The sequence below is a fragment of the Chiloscyllium punctatum genome, unplaced genomic scaffold (genome assembly GCF_047496795.1).
Source record: "Chiloscyllium punctatum isolate Juve2018m unplaced genomic scaffold, sChiPun1.3 scaffold_54, whole genome shotgun sequence".
NCBI lineage: Eukaryota > Metazoa > Chordata > Chondrichthyes > Orectolobiformes > Hemiscylliidae > Chiloscyllium > Chiloscyllium punctatum.
In genome coordinates, this window is record NW_027309789.1 from 1295953 (window position 1) to 1310966 (window position 15014).

Genomic DNA, 15014 nt, shown 5'->3' on the forward strand with positions numbered 1-15014 from the left:
CTCGCCCTCTGTTTCAGCCCCTCTGTTTCAGCACCTCTGTTTCAGCCCCTCTGTTTCTCGCCCTCTGTTTCAGCCCCTCTTTTTCTCGCCCTCTGTTTCAGCCCCTCTGTTTCAGCCCCTCTGTTTCTCGCCCTCGGTTTCTGCCCCTCTGTTTCTCGCCCTCTGTTTCAGCCCCGCTGATTCAGCCCCTCTGTTTCAGCCCCTCTGAATCAGCCCCTCTGATTCAGCCCCTCTGTTTCAGCCCCTCTGTTTCAGCCCCTCTGTTTCTCGCCCTCTGTTTCAGCCCCTCTGTTTCTCGCCCTCTGTTTCAGCCCCTCTGTTTCAGCCCCTCTGTTTCAGCCCCTCTGTTTCTCGCCCTCTGTTTCAGCCCCTCCGTTTCTCGCCCTCTGTTTCAGCCCCTCTGTTTCTCGCCCTTTGTTTCAGCCCCTCTCTTTCAGCCCCTCTGTTTCAGTCCCTCTGTTTCTCGCCCTCTGTTTCTCGCCTCCTGTTTCAGCCCCTCTGTTTCTCGCCCTCTGTTTCAGCCCCTCTGTTTCTCGCCCTCTGTTCCAGCCCCTCTGTTTCTCGCCCTTTGTTTCAGCCCCTCTCTTTCAGCCCCTCTGTTTCAGTCCCTCTGTTATCGCCCTCTGTTTCTCGCACTCTGTTTCAGCCCCTCTGTTTCTCGCCCACTGTTTCAGCCCCTCTGTTTCTCACCCTCAGTTTCAGCCCCTCTGTTTCTCGCTCGCTGTTTCAGCCCCTCTGTTTCAGCCCCTCTGTTTCTCGCCCTCTGTTTTAGCCGCTCTGTTTCTCGCCCTCTGTTTCAGCCCCTCTGTTTCTCGCCCTCTGTTTTAGCCGCTCTGTTTCTCGCCCTCTGTTTCAGCCCCTCTGTTTCAGCCCCTCTGTTTCAGCCCCTCTGTTTCTCGCCGTCTGTTTCAGCCCCTCTGTTTCTCGCCCTCTGTTTCTCGCCCTCTGTTTCAGCCCCTCTGTTTCTCGCCCTCTGTTTCTGCCCCTCTGTTTCTCGCCCTCTGTTTCAGCCCCTCTGTTTCTCGCCCTCTGTTTCAGCCCCGCTGATTCAGCACCTCTGTTTCATCCCTTCTGTATCAGCCCCTCTGATTCAGCCCCTCTGTTTCAGCCACTCTGTTTCAGCCCCTCCGTTTTTCACCCTCTCTTTCAGCCCCTCTGTTTCTCGCCCTTTGTTTCAGCCCCTCTGTTTCTCGCCCTTTGTTTCAGCCCCTCTGTTTCAGCCCCTCTGTTTCAGCCCCTCTGTTTCAGCGCCTCTGTTTCAGCCCCTCTGTTTCGGCCCCTCTGTTTCTCGCCCTCTGTTTCTGCCCCTCTGTTTCTCGCCCTCTGTTTCAGCCCCTCTGTTTCTCGCCTTCTGTTTCAGCCCCTCTGATTCAGCCCCTCTGTTTCAGCCCCTCTGATTCAGCCCCTCTGATTCAGCCCCTCTGTTTCTCGCACTCTGTTTCAGCCCCTCTGTTTCAGCCCTTCTGTTTCAGCCACTCGGTTTCAGCCCCTCTGTTTCTTGCCCTCTGTTTCAGCCCCTCTGTTTCTCGCCCTCTGTTTCAGCCCCTCTGTTTCTCGCCCTCTGTTTCAGCCCCTCTGTTTCGCACTCTCTGTTTCAGCCCCTCTGTTTCAGCCCCACTGTTTCTCGCCCTCTGTTTCTGCTCCTCTGTTTCTCGACCTCTGTTTCAGCCCCTCTGTTTCTCGCCCTCTGTGTCGGCCCCTCTGATTCAGCCCCTCTGTTTCAGCCCCTCTGAATCAGCCCCTCTGTTTCAGCCCCTCTCTTTCAGCCCCTCTGTCTCTCGCCCTCTGTTTCAGCCCCTCTGTTTCTCACCCTCTGTTTCAGCACCTCTGTTTCAGCCCCTCTGTTTCTCGCCCTCTGTTTCAGCCCCTCTGTTTCTCGCCCTCTGTTTCAGCCCCTCTGATTCAGCCCCTCTGTTTCTCGCCCTCTGTTTCAGCCCCTCTGTTTCTCGCCATCTGTTTCAGCCCCTCTGTTTCTCGCCCTCTGTTTCAGCCCCTCTGTTTAAGCCCCTCTGTTTCAGCCCCTCTGTTTCTCGCCCTCTGTTTCAGCCCCTCTGTTTCTCGCCCTCTGTTTCAGCCTCTCTGTTTCTCGCCCTCTGTTTCAGCCCCTCTGTTTCAGCCCCTCTGATTCAGCCCCTCTGTTTCAGCCCCTCTGATTCAGCCCCTCTGTTTCAGCCCCTCTGATTCAGTACCTTAGTTTCTCGCCCTCTGTTTCAGACCCTCTGTTTCAGCCCCTCTGTTTCAGGCTCTCTGTTTCAGCCCGTCTGTTTCAGCCCCTCTGTTTCAGCCCCTCTGATTCAGTCCCTTAGTTTCTCGCCCTCTGTTTCAGCCCCTCTGTTTCAGCCCCTCTGATTCAGCCCCTCTGATTCAGCCCCTCTGTTTCTCGCACTCTGTTTCTGCCCCTCTGTTTCAGCCCCTCTGATTCAGCGCCTCTGTTTCAGCCCTTCTGTTTCAGCAACTCGGTTTCAGCCCCTCTGTTTCTTGCCCTCTGTTTCAGCCCCTCTGTTTATCGCCCTCTGTTTTAGCCCCTCTGTTTCTCGCCCTCTGTTTCAGCCCCTCTGTTTCGCACTCTCTGTTTCAGCCCCTCTGTTTCGCGCTCTCTGTTTCAGCCCCTCTGTTTCAGTCCCTCTGTTTCTCGCTCTCTGTTTCTGCCCGTCTGTTTCTCGCCCTCTGTTTCAGCCCCTCTGTTTCTTGCCCTCTGTTTCTGCCCCTCTGTTTCTCGCCCTCTGTTTCCGCCCCTCTGATTCAACCCCTCTCTTTCAGACCCTCTGTTTCTCGCCCTCTGTTTCAGCCCCTCTGTTTCTCGCCCTCTGTTTCAGCCTCTCTGTTTCTCGCCCTCTGTTTCAGCCCCTCTGTTTCAGCCCCTCTGATTCAGCCCCTCTGTTTCAGCCCCTCTGATTCAGCCCGTCTGTTTCAGCCCCTCTGATTCAGTACCTTAGTTTCTCGCCCTCTTTTTCAGCCCCTCTATTTCAGCCCCTCTATTTCAGCCCCTCTGTTTCAGCCCCCCTGTTTCAGGCTCTCTGTTTCGGCCCGTCTGTTTCAGCCCCTCTGTTTCAGCCCCTCTGATTCAGTCCCTTAGTTTCTCGCCCTCTGTTTCAGCCCCTCTGTTTCAGCCCCTCTGATTCAGCCCCTCTGATTCAGCCCCTCTGTTTCTCGCCCTCTGTTTCAGCCCCTCTGTTTCAGCCCCTCTGATTCAGCCCCTCTGTTTCTCGCCCTCTGTTTCTGCCCCTCTGTTTCAGGCCCTCTGATTCAGCCCCTCTGATTCAGCCCCTCTGTTTCTTGCCCTCTGTTTCAGCCCCTCTGTTTCAGCCCCTCTGTTTCAGCCCCTCCGATTCAGCCCCTATGTTTCAGCCCCTCTGTTTCTGCCCCTCTGTTTCCGCCCCTCTGTTTCTCGCCCTTTGTTTCAGCCCCTCTGTTTCTCGCCCTCTGTTTCAGCCCCTCTGTTTCAGCCCCTCTGTTTCAGCCCCTCTGTTTCTCGCCCTCTGTTTCAGCCCCTCTGTTTCTTGCCCTCTATTTCAGCCCCTCTGTTTCAGCCCCTCTGTTTCTCGCCCTCTGTTTCTGCCCCTCTGTTTCTCGCCCTCTGTTTCAGCCCCTCTGTTTCTCGCCTTCTGTTTCAGCCCCTCTGATTCAGCCCCTCTGTTTCAGCCCCTCTGTTTCAGCCCCTCTGATTCAGCCCCTCTGTTTCAGCCCCTCTGAATCAGCCCCTCTGATTCAGCCCCTCTGTTTCAGCCCCTCTGTTTCAGCCCCTCTGTTTCTCGCCCTCTGTTTCAGCCCCTCTGTTTCTCGCCCTCTGTTTCAGCCCCTCTGTTTCTCGCCCTCTGTTTCAGTCCCTCTGTTTCAGCCCCTCTGTTTCTCGCCCTCTGTTTCAGCCCCTTTGTTTCTCGCCCTCTGTTTCAGCCCCTCTGTTTCAGCCCCTCTGTTTCTCGCCCTCTGTTTCAGCCCCTCTGTTTCAGCCCCTCTGTTTCTCGCCCTCTGTTTCTGCTCCACTGATTCAGCCCCTCTGTTTCATCCACTCAGAATCAGCCCCTCTGATTCAGCCCCTCTGCTTCAGCCCCTCTGTTTCAGCCCCTCTGTTTCTCGCCCTCTGTTTCAGCCCCTCTGTTTCTCGCCCTCTGTTTCAGCACCTCTTTTTCTCGCCCTCTGTTTAAGCCCCTCTGTTTCAGCCCCTCTGTTTCAGCCCCTCTGTTTCAGCCCCTTTGTTTATCGCCCTCTGTTTCAGCCCCTCTGTTTCTCGCCCTCTGTTTCAGCCCCTCTGTTTCAGCCCCTCTGTTTCAGCCCCTCTGTTTCAGCCCCTCTGTATCTCGCCCACTGTTTCAGCACCTCTGTTTCAGCCCCTCTCTTTCTCACCCTCTGTTTCAGCCCCTCTGTTTCTCGCCCTCAGTTTCAGCCCCTCTGTTTCTCGCACTGTGTTCCAGCCCCTCTGTTTCTCGCCCTCTGTTTCAGCCCCTCTGTTTCTAGCCCTCTGCTTCAGCCACTCTGATGCAGCCCCTCTGTTTCAGCCCCTCTGTTTCTCGCCCTCTGTTTCAGCCCCTCTGTTTCAGCCCCTCTGTTTCATCCCCTCTGTTTCAGCCCCTCTGTTTCTCGCCCTCTGTTTCTCACCCTCTGTTTCTCGCCGTCTGTATCAGCCCCTCTGTTTCTCGCCCTTTGTTTCAGGCTCTCTGTTTCAGCCCGTCTGTTTCAGTTCCTCTGTTTCAGCCCCTCTGTTTCTCGCCCTCTGTTTCTCGCCCGCTGTTTCAGCCCCTCCGTTTCTAGCCCTCTGTTTCAGCCCCTCTGTTTCAGCCCCTCTGATTCAGACCCTCTGATTCAGCCCCTCTGTTTCTCGCCCTCTGTTTCAGCCCCTCTGTTTCTCGCCCTCTGTTTCAGCCCCTCTGTTTCTCGCCCTCTGTTTCAGCCCCTCTGTTTCAGCACCTCTGTTTCAGCCCCTCTGTTTCTCGCCCTCTGTTTCAGCCCCTCTTTTTCTCGCCCTCTGTTTCAGCCCCTCTGTTTCAGCCCCTCTGTTTCTCGCCCTCGGTTTCTGCCCCTCTGTTTCTCGCCCTCTGTTTCAGCCCCGCTGATTCAGCCCCTCTGTTTCAGCCCCTCTGAATCAGCCCCTCTGATTCAGCCCCTCTGTTTCAGCCCCTCTGTTTCAGCCCCTCTGTTTCTCGCCCTCTGTTTCAGCCCCTCTGTTTCTCGCCCTCTGTTTCAGCCCCTCTGTTTCAGCCCCTCTGTTTCAGCCCCTCTGTTTCTCGCCCTCTGTTTCAGCCCCTCCGTTTCTCGCCCTCTGTTTCAGCCCCTCTGTTTCTCGCCCTTTGTTTCAGCCCCTCTCTTTCAGCCCCTCTGTTTCAGTCCCTCTGTTTCTCGCCCTCTGTTTCTCGCCTCCTGTTTCAGCCCCTCTGTTTCTCGCCCTCTGTTTCAGCCCCTCTGTTTCTCGCCCTCTGTTCCAGCCCCTCTGTTTCTCGCCCTTTGTTTCAGCCCCTCTCTTTCAGCCCCTCTGTTTCAGTCCCTCTGTTATCGCCCTCTGTTTCTCGCACTCTGTTTCAGCCCCTCTGTTTCTCGCCCACTGTTTCAGCCCCTCTGTTTCTCACCCTCAGTTTCAGCCCCTCTGTTTCTCGCTCGCTGTTTCAGCCCCTCTGTTTCAGCCCCTCTGTTTCTCGCCCTCTGTTTTAGCCGCTCTGTTTCTCGCCCTCTGTTTCAGCCCCTCTGTTTCTCGCCCTCTGTTTTAGCCGCTCTGTTTCTCGCCCTCTGTTTCAGCCCCTCTGTTTCAGCCCCTCTGTTTCAGCCCCTCTTTTTCTCGCCGTCTGTTTCAGCCCCTCTGTTTCTCGCCCTCTGTTTCTCGCCCTCTGTTTCAGCCCCTCTGTTTCTCGCCCTCTGTTTCTGCCCCTCTGTTTCTCGCCCTCTGTTTCAGCCCCTCTGTTTCTCGCCCTCTGTTTCAGCCCCGCTGATTCAGCACCTCTGTTTCATCCCTTCTGTATCAGCCCCTCTGATTCAGCCCCTCTGTTTCAGCCACTCTGTTTCAGCCCCTCCGTTTTTCACCCTCTCTTTCAGCCCCTCTGTTTCTCGCCCTTTGTTTCAGCCCCTCTGTTTCTCGCCCTTTGTTTCAGCCCCTCTGTTTCAGCCCCTCTGTTTCAGCCCCTCTGTTTCAGCCCCTCTGTTTCAGCCCCTCTGTTTCGGCCCCTCTGTTTCTCGCCCTCTGTTTCTGCCCCTCTGTTTCTCGCCCTCTGTTTCAGCCCCTCTGTTTCTCGCCTTCTGTTTCAGCCCCTCTGATTCAGCCCCTCTGTTTCAGCCCCTCTGATTCAGCCCCTCTGATTCAGCCCCTCTGTTTCTCACACTCTGTTTCAGCCCCTCTGTTTCAGCCCTTCTGTTTCAGCCACTCGGTTTCAGCCCCTCTGTTTCTTGCCCTCTGTTTCAGCCCCTCTGTTTCTCGCCCTCTGTTTCAGCCCCTCTGTTTCTCGCCCTCTGTTTCAGCCCCTCTGTTTCGCACTCTCTGTTTCAGCCCCTCTGTTTCAGCCCCTCTGTTTCTCGCCCTCTGTTTCTGCTCCTCTGTTTCTCGACCTCTGTTTCAGCCCCTCTGTTTCTCGCCCTCTGTGTCGGCCCCTCTGATTCAGCCCCTCTGTTTCAGCCCCTCTGAATCAGCCCCTCTGTTTCAGCCCCTCTCTTTCAGCCCCTCTGTCTCTCGCCCTCTGTTTCAGCCCCTCTGTTTCTCACCCTCTGTTTCAGCACCTCTGTTTCAGCCCCTCTGTTTCTCGCCCTCTGTTTCAGCCCCTCTGTTTCTCGCCCTCTGTTTCAGCCCCTCTGATTCAGCCCCTCTGTTTCTCGCCCTCTGTTTCAGCCCCTCTGTTTCTCGCCATCTGTTTCAGCCCCTCTGTTTCTCGCCCTCTGTTTCAGCCCCTCTGTTTAAGCCCCTCTGTTTCAGCCCCTCTGTTTCTCGCCCTCTGTTTCAGCCCCTCTGTTTCTCGCCCTCTGTTTCAGCCTCTCTGTTTCTCGCCCTCTGTTTCAGCCCCTCTGTTTCAGCCCCTCTGATTCAGCCCCTCTGTTTCAGCCCCTCTGATTCAGCCCCTCTGTTTCAGCCCCTCTGATTCAGTACCTTAGTTTCTCGCCCTCTGTTTCAGACCCTCTGTTTCAGCCCCTCTGTTTCAGGCTCTCTGTTTCAGCCCGTCTGTTTCAGCCCCTCTGTTTCAGCCCCTCTGATTCAGTCCCTTAGTTTCTCGCCCTCTGTTTCAGCCCCTCTGTTTCAGCCCCTCTGATTCAGCCCCTCTGATTCAGCCCCTCTGTTTCTCGCCCTCTGTTTCTGCCCCTCTGTTTCAGCCCCTCTGATTCAGCGCCTCTGTTTCAGCCCTTCTGTTTCAGCCACTCGGTTTCAGCCCCTCTGTTTCTTGCCCTCTGTTTCAGCCCCTCTGTTTATCGCCCTCTGTTTTAGCCCCTCTGTTTCTCGCCCTCTGTTTCAGCCCCTCTGTTTCGCACTCTCTGTTTCAGCCCCTCTGTTTCAGCCCCTCTGTTTCAGCCCCTCCGATTCAGCCCCTCTGTTTCAGCCCCTCTGTTTCTGCCCCTCTGTTTCAGCCCCACTGTTTCTCGCCCTTTGTTTCAGCCCCTCTGTTTCTCGCCCTCTGTTTCAGCCCCTCTGCTTCAGCCCCTCTGTTTCAGTCCCTCTGTTTCTCGCCCTCTGTTTCAGCCCCTCTGTTTCTTGCCCTCTGTTTCAGCCCCTCTGTTTCAGCCCCACTGTTTCTCGCCCTCTGTTTCTGCCCCTCTGTTTCTCGCCCTCTGTTTCAGCCCCTCTATTTCTCGCCCTCTGTTTCAGCCCCTCTATTTTAGCCCCACTGTTTCAGCCCCTTTGTTTCAGCCACTATGTTTCTCACCCTCTGTTTCAGCCCCTCTGTTTCCGCCCCTCTGTTTCAGCCCCTCTGTTTCTCGCTCTCTGTTTCAGCCCCTCTGTTTCCGCCCCTCTGTTTCAGCCCCTCTGTTTCAGCCCCTCTGTTTCTCGCCCTCTGATTCAGCCCATCTGTTTCTTGCCCTCTGTTTCAGCCACTCTGTTTCTCGCCCTCTGTTTCAGCCACTCTGTTTCTCGCCCTCTGTTTCAGACCCTCTGTTTCAGTCCCTCTGTTTCTCGCCCTCTGTTTCTCGCCCTCTGTTTCAGCCCCTCTGTTTCTCGCCCTCTGTTTCAGCCCCTCTGTTTCTCGCCCTCTGTTTCAGCCCCTCTGTTTCAGCCCCTCTCTTTCTCGCTCTCTGTTTCAGCCCCTCTGTTTCCGCCCCTCTGTTTCAGCCCCTCTGTTTCAGCCCCTCTGTTTCTCGCCCTCTGTTTCAGCCCCTCTGATTCTTGCCCTCTTTTTCAGCCACTCTGTTTCTCGCTCTCTGTTTCAGCCATTCTGTTTCTCGCCCTCTGTTTCAGCCCCTCTGTTTCAGCCCCTCTGTTTCTCGCCCTCTGTTTCAGCCCCTCTGTTTCTCGCCCTGTGTTTCAGCCTCTCTGTTTCTCGCCCTCTGTTTCAGCCCCTCTGTTTCTCGCCCTCTGTTTCAGCCCCTCTCTTTCTCGCCCTCTGTTTCAGACCCTCTGTTTCTCGCCCTCTGTTTCAGCCCCTCTGTTTCTCGCCCTCTGTATCAGGCGCTTTGTTTCAGCCCCTTTGTTTCAGCCCCACTTTTTCAGCCCCTCTGTTTCTCGCCCTCTGTTTCTCGCCCTCTGTTTCAGCCACTCTGTTTCTTGCCGTCTGTTTCAGCCCCTCTGTTTCAGCCCATCTGATTCAGCCTGTCTGATTCAGCCCCTCTGTTTCTCGCCCTCTGTTTCAGCCACTCTGTTTCAGCCCCTCTGTTTCTTGCCCTCTGTTTCAGCCCCTCTGTTTCTCGCCCTCTGTTTCAGCCCCTCTGTTTCTTGCCCGCTGTTTCAGCCCCTCTGTTTCTCGCCCTCTGTTTCAGTCCCTCTGTTTCGCGCTCTCTGTTTCAGCCCCTTGGTTTCAGTCCCTCTGTTTCTCGCCCTCTGTTTCTGCCCGTCTGTTTCTTGCCCTCTGTTTCAGCCCCTCTGTTTCTCGCCCTCTGTTTCAGCCCCTCTGTTTCTCGCCCTCTGTTTCAGCCCCTCTGTTTCTCGCCCTCTGTTTCAGTCCCTCTGTTTCGCGCTCTCTGTTTCAGCCCCTCTGATTCAGCCCCTCTGTTTCATACCCTCTGAATCAGCCACTCTGATTCAGCCCCTCTGTTTCTGCCCCTCTGTTTCAGCCCCTCTGTTTCTCGCCCTCTGTTTCAGCCCCTCTGTTTCTCACCCTCTGTTTCAGCCCCTCTGTTTCAGCCCCTCTGTTTCTCGCCCTCTGTTTCAGCCCCTCTGTTTCTCGCCTTCTGTTTCAGCCCCTCTGATTCAGCCCCTCTGTTTCTCACCCTCTGTTTCAGCCCCTCTGTTTCTCGCCCTCTTTTTCAGCCCCTCTATTTCTTGCCCTCTGTTTCAGCCCCTCTGTTTCAGACCCTCTGTTTCAGCCCCTCTGTTTCTCGCCCTCTGTTTCAGCCCCTCTGTTTCTCGCCCTCTGTTTCAGCCCCTCTGTTTCTCGCCCTCTGTTTCAGCCCCTTTATTTCTCACCCTCTGTTTCAGCCCCACTGTTTCAGCCCCTCTGTTTCAGCCCCTCTGTTTCTCACCCTTTGTTTCAGCCCCTCTGTTTCTCGCCCTCCGTTTCAGCCCCTCTGTTTCTCGCCCTCTGTTTCAGCCCCTCTGTTTTAGACCCTCTGTTTCAGTCCCTCTGTTTCTCGCCCTCTGTTTCTCGCCCTCTGTTTCAGCCCCTCTGTTTCGCGCCCTCTGTTTCAGCCCCTCTGTTTCTCGCCCTCTGTTTCAGCCCCTCTGTTTCAGCCCCTCTGTTTCAGCCCCTCTGTTACAGCCCCTCTGTTTCTCGCCCTCTGTTTCAGCCCCTCTGTTTCTTGCCCTCTGTTTCAGCCCCTCTGTTTCTCGCCCTCTGTTTCAGCCTCTCTGTTTCTCGCCCTCTGTTTCAGCCCCTCTGTTTCAGCCCCTCTGATTCAGCCCCTCTGTTTCAGCCCCTCTTTTTCTCGCCCTCTGTTTCAGCCCCTCTGATTCAGCCCCTCTGTTTCAGCCCCTTATTTCAGCCCCTCTGTTTCAGCCCCTCTGTTTCAGGCTCTCTGTTTCAGCTCGTTTGTTTCAGCCCCTCTGTTTCAGCCCCTCTGATTCAGTCCCTTAGTTTCTCGCCCTCTGTTTCAGCCCCTCTGTTTCAGCCCCTCTGATTCAGCCCCTCTGATTCAGCCCCTCTTTTTCTCGCCCTCTGTTTCAGCCCCTCTGTTTCAGCCCCTCTGTTTCTCGCCCTCTGTTTCTGCCCCTCTGTTTCAGCCCCTCTGTTTCAGCCCCTCTGTTTCTTGCCCTCTGTTTCAGCCCCTCTGTTTCAGCCCCTCCGATTCAGCCCCTCTGTTTCAGCCCCTCTGTTTCTGCCCCTCTGTTTCAGCCCCTCTGTTTCTCGCCCTTTGTTTCAGCCCCTCTGTTTCTCGCCCTCTGTTTCAGCCCCTCTGTTTCAGCCCCTCTGTTTCAGCCCCTCTGTTTCTCGCCCTCTGTTCCAGCCCCTCTGTTTCTTGCCCTCTGTTTCAGCCCCTCTGTTTCAGCCCCTCTGTTTCGGCCCCTCTGTTTCTCGCACTCTGTTTCAGCCCCTCTGTTTCTCGCCCTCTGTTTCAGCCCCTCTGTTTCTCGCCTTCTGTTTCAGCCCCTCTGATTCAGCCACTCTGTTTCAGCCCCTCTGATTCAGCCCCTCTGATTCAGCCCCTCTGTTTCTCGCACTCTGTTTCAGCCCCTCTGTTTCAGCCCTTCTGTTTCAGCCACTCGGTTTCAGCCCCTCTGTTTCTTGCCCTCTGTTTCAGCCCCTCTGTTTCTCGCCCTCTGTTTCAGCCCCTCTGTTTCGCACTCTCTGTTTCAGCCCCTCTGTTTCAGCCCCTCTGTTTCTCGCCCTCTGTTTCTGCTCCTCTGTTTCTCGCCCTCTGTTTCAGCCCCTCTGTTTCTCGCCCTCTGTGTCAGCCCCTCTGATACAGCCCCTCTGTTTCAGCCCCTCTGAATCAGCCCCTCTGTTTCAGCCCCTCTGTTTCAGCCCCTCTGTTTCTCGCCCTCTGTTTCAGCCCCTCTGTTTCTCACCCTCTGTTTCAGCACCTCTGTTTCAGCCCCTCTGTTTCTCGCCCTCTGTTTCAGCCCCTCTGTTTCTCGCCCTCTGTTTCAGCCCCTCTGATTCAGCCCCTCTGTTTCTCGCCCTCTGTTTCAGCCCCTCTGTTTCTCGCCATCTGTTTTAGCCCCTCTGTTTCTCACCCTCTGTTTCAGCCCCTCTGTTTCAGCCCCTCTGTTTCAGCCCCTCTGTTTCTCGCCCTCTGTTTCAGACCCTCTGTTTCTCGCCCTCTGTTTCAGCCTCTCTGTTTCTCGCCCTCTGTTTCAGCCCCTCTGTTTCAGCCCCTCTGATTCAGCCCCTCTGTTTCAGCCCCTCTGATTCAGCCCCTCTGTTTCAGCCCCTCTGATTCAGCCCCTCTGTTTCAGCCCCTCTGATTCAGCCCCTCTGTTTCAGCCCCTCTGATTCAGTACCTTAGTTTCTCGCCCTCTGTTTCAGCCCCTCTGTTTCAGCCCCTTAGTTTCTCGCCCTCTGTTTCAGCCCCTCTGTTTCAGCCCCTCTGATTCAGCCCCTCTGATTCAGCCCCTCTGTTTCTCGCCCTCTGTTTCAGCCCCTCTGTTTCAGCCCCTCTAATTCAGTCCCTTAGTTTCTCGCCCTCTGTTTCAGCCCCTCTGTTTCAGCCCCTCTGATTCAGCCCCTCTGATTCAGCCACTCTGTTTCTCGCCCTCTGTTTCAGCCCCTCTGTTTCAGCCCCTCTGATTCAGCCCCTCTGATTCAGCCCCTCTGTTTCTCGCCCTCTGTTTCTGCCCCTCTGTTTCAGCCCCTCTGATTCAGCGCCTCTGTTTCAGCCCTTCTGTTTCAGCCACTCGGTTTCAGCCCCTCTGTTTCTTGCCCTCTGTTTCAGCCCCTCTGTTTATCGCCCTCTGTTTTAGCCCCTCTGTTTCTCGCCCTCTGTTTCAGCCCCTCTGTTTCGCACTCTCTGTTTCAGCCCCTCTGTTTCAGCCCCTCTGTTTCAGCCCCTCCGATTCAGCCCCTCTGTTTCAGCCCCTCTGTTTCTGCCCCTCTGTTTAAGCCCCACTGTTTCTCGCCCTTTGTTTCAGCCCCTCTGTTTCTCGCCCTCTGTTTCAGCCCCTCTGTTTCAGCCCCACTGTTTCTCGCCCTCTGTTTCTGCCCCTCTGTTTCTCGCCCTCTGTTTCAGCCCCTCTATTTCTCGCCCTCTGTTTCAGCCCCTCTATTTTAGCCCCACTGTTTCAGCCCCTTTGTTTCAGCCACTATGTTTCTCACCCTCTGTTTCAGCCCCTCTGTTTCCGCCCCTCTGTTTCAGCCCCTCTGTTTCTCGCTCTCTGTTTCAGCCCCTCTGTTTCCGCCCCTCTGTTTCAGCCCCTCTGTTTCAGCCCCTCTGTTTCTCGCCCTCTGTTTCAGCCCATTTGTTTCTTGCCATCTGTTTCAGCCACTCTGTTTCTCGCCCTCTGTTTCAGCCACTCTGTTTCTCGCCCTCTGTTTCAGACCCTCTGTTTCAGTCCCTCTGTTTCTCGCCCTCTGTTTCTCGCCCTCTGTTTCAGCCCCTCTGTTTCTCGCCCTCTGTTTCAGCCCCTCTGTTTCTCGCCCTCTGTTTCAGCCCCTCTGTTTCAGCCCCTCTCTTTCTCGCTCTCTGTTTCAGCCCCTCTGTTTCCGCCCCTCTGTATCAGCCCCTCTGTTTCAGCCCCTCTGTTTCTCGCCCTCTGTTTCAGCCCCTCTGATTCTTGCCCTCTGTTTCAGCCACTCTGTTTCTCGCTCTCTGTTTCAGCCACTCTGTTTCTCGCCCTCTGTTTCAGCCCCTCTGTTTCAGCCCCTCTGTTTCTCGCCCTCTGTTTCAGCCCCTCTGTTTCTCGCCCTGTGTTTCAGCCTCTCTGTTTCTCGCCCTCTGTTTCAGCCCCACTGTTTCAGCCCCTCTGTTTCAGCCCCTCTCTTTCTCGCCCTCTGTTTCAGACCCTCTGTTTCTCACCCTCTGTATCAGGCGCTTTGTTTCAGCCCCTTTGTTTCAGCCCCACTTTTTCAGCCCCTCTGTTTCTCGCCCTCTGTTTCTCGCCCTCTGTTTCAGCCACTCTGTTTCTTGCCCTCTGTTTCAGCCCCTCTGTTTCAGCCCATCTGATTCAGCCTGTCTGATTCAGCCCCTCTGTTTCTCGCCCTCTGTTTCAGCCACTCTGTTTCAGCCCCTCTGTTTCTTGCCCTCTGTTTCAGCCCCTCTGTTTCTCGCCCTCTGTTTCAGCCCCTCTGTTTCTTGCCCGCTGTTTCAGCCCCTCTGTTTCTCGCCCTCTGTTTCAGTCCCTCTGTTTCGCGCTCTCTGTTTCAGCCCCTTGGTTTCAGTCCCTCTGTTTCTCGCCCTCTGTTTCTGCCCGTCTGTTTCTTGCCCTCTGTTTCAGCCCCTCTGTTTCTCGCCCTCTGTTTCAGCCCCTCTGTTTCTCGCCCTCTGTTTCAGCCCCTCTGTTTCTCGCCCTCTGTTTCAGTCCCTCTGTTTCGCGCTCTCTGTTTCAGCCCCTCTGATTCAGCCCCTCTGTTTCATACCCTCTGAATCAGCCACTCTGATTCAGCCCCTCTGTTTCTGCCCCTCTGTTTCAGCCCCTCTGTTTCTCGCCCTCTGTTTCAGCCCCTCTGTTTCTCACCCTCTGTTTCAGCCCCTCTGTTTCAGCCCCTCTGTTTCTCGCCCTCTGTTTCAGCCCCTCTGTTTCTCGCCTTCTGTTTCAGCCCCTCTGATTCAGCCCCTCTGTTTCTCACCCTCTGTTTCAGCCCCTCTGTTTCTCGACCTCTTTTTCAGCCCCTCTATTTCTTGCCCTCTGTTTCAGCCCCTCTGTTTCAGACCCTCTGTTTCAGCCCCTCTGTTTCTCGCCCTCTGTTTCAGCCCCTCTGTTTCTCGCCCTCTGTTTCAGCCCCTCTGTTTCTCGCCCTCTGTTTCAGCCCCTTTATTTCTCACCCTCTGTTTCAGCCCCTCTGTTTCAGCCCCACTGTTTCAGCCCCTCTGTTTCAGCCCCTCTGTTTCTCGCCCTTTGTTTCAGCCCCTCTGTTTCTCGCCCTCCGTTTCAGCCCCTCTGTTTCTCGCCCTCTGTTTCTGCCCCTCTGTTTTAGACCCTCTGTTTCAGTCCCTCTGTTTCTCGCCCTCTGTTTCTCGCCCTCTGTTTCAGCCCCTCTGTTTCGCGCCCTCTGTTTCAGCCCCTCTGTTTCTCGCCCTCTGTTTCAGCCCCTCTGTTTCAGCCCCTCTGTTTCAGCCCCTCTGTTACAGCCCCTCTGTTTCTCGCCCTCTGTTTCAGCCCCTCTGTTTCTTGCCCTGTGTTTCAGCCCCTCTGTTTCTCGCCCTCTGTTTCAGCCTCTCTGTTTCTCGCCCTCTGTTTCAGCCCCTCTGTTTCAGCCCCTCTGATTCAGCCCCTCTGTTTCAGCCCCTCTTTTTCTCGCCCTCTGTTTCAGCCCCTCTGATTCAGCCCCTCTGTTTCAGCCCCTCTGATTCAGCCCCTCAGTTTCAGCCCCTCTATTTCAGCCCCTCTGTTTCAGCCCCTCTGTTTCAGGCTCTCTGTTTCAGCTCGTTTGTTTCAGCCCCTCTGTTTCAGCCCCTCTGATTCAGTCCCTTAGTTTCTCGCCCTCTGTTTCAGCCCCTCTGTTTCAGCCCCTCTGATTCAGCCCCTCTGATTCAGCCCCTCTTTTTCTCGCCCTCTGTTTCAGCCCCTCTGTTTCAGCCCCTCTGTTTCTCGCCCTCTGTTTCTGCCCCTCTGTTTCAGCCCCTCTGTTTCAGCCCCTCTGTTTCTTGCCCTCTGTTTCAGCCCCTCTGTTTCAGCCCCTCCGATTCAGCCCCTCTGTTTCAGCCCCTCTGTTTCTGCCCCTCTGTTTCAGCCCCTCTGTTTCTCGCCCTTTGTTTCAGCCCCTCTGTTTCTCGCCCTCTGTTTCAGCCCCTCTGTTTCAGCCCCTCTGTTTCAGCCCCTCTGTTTCTCGCCCTCTGTTCCAGCCCCTCTGTTTCTTGCCCTC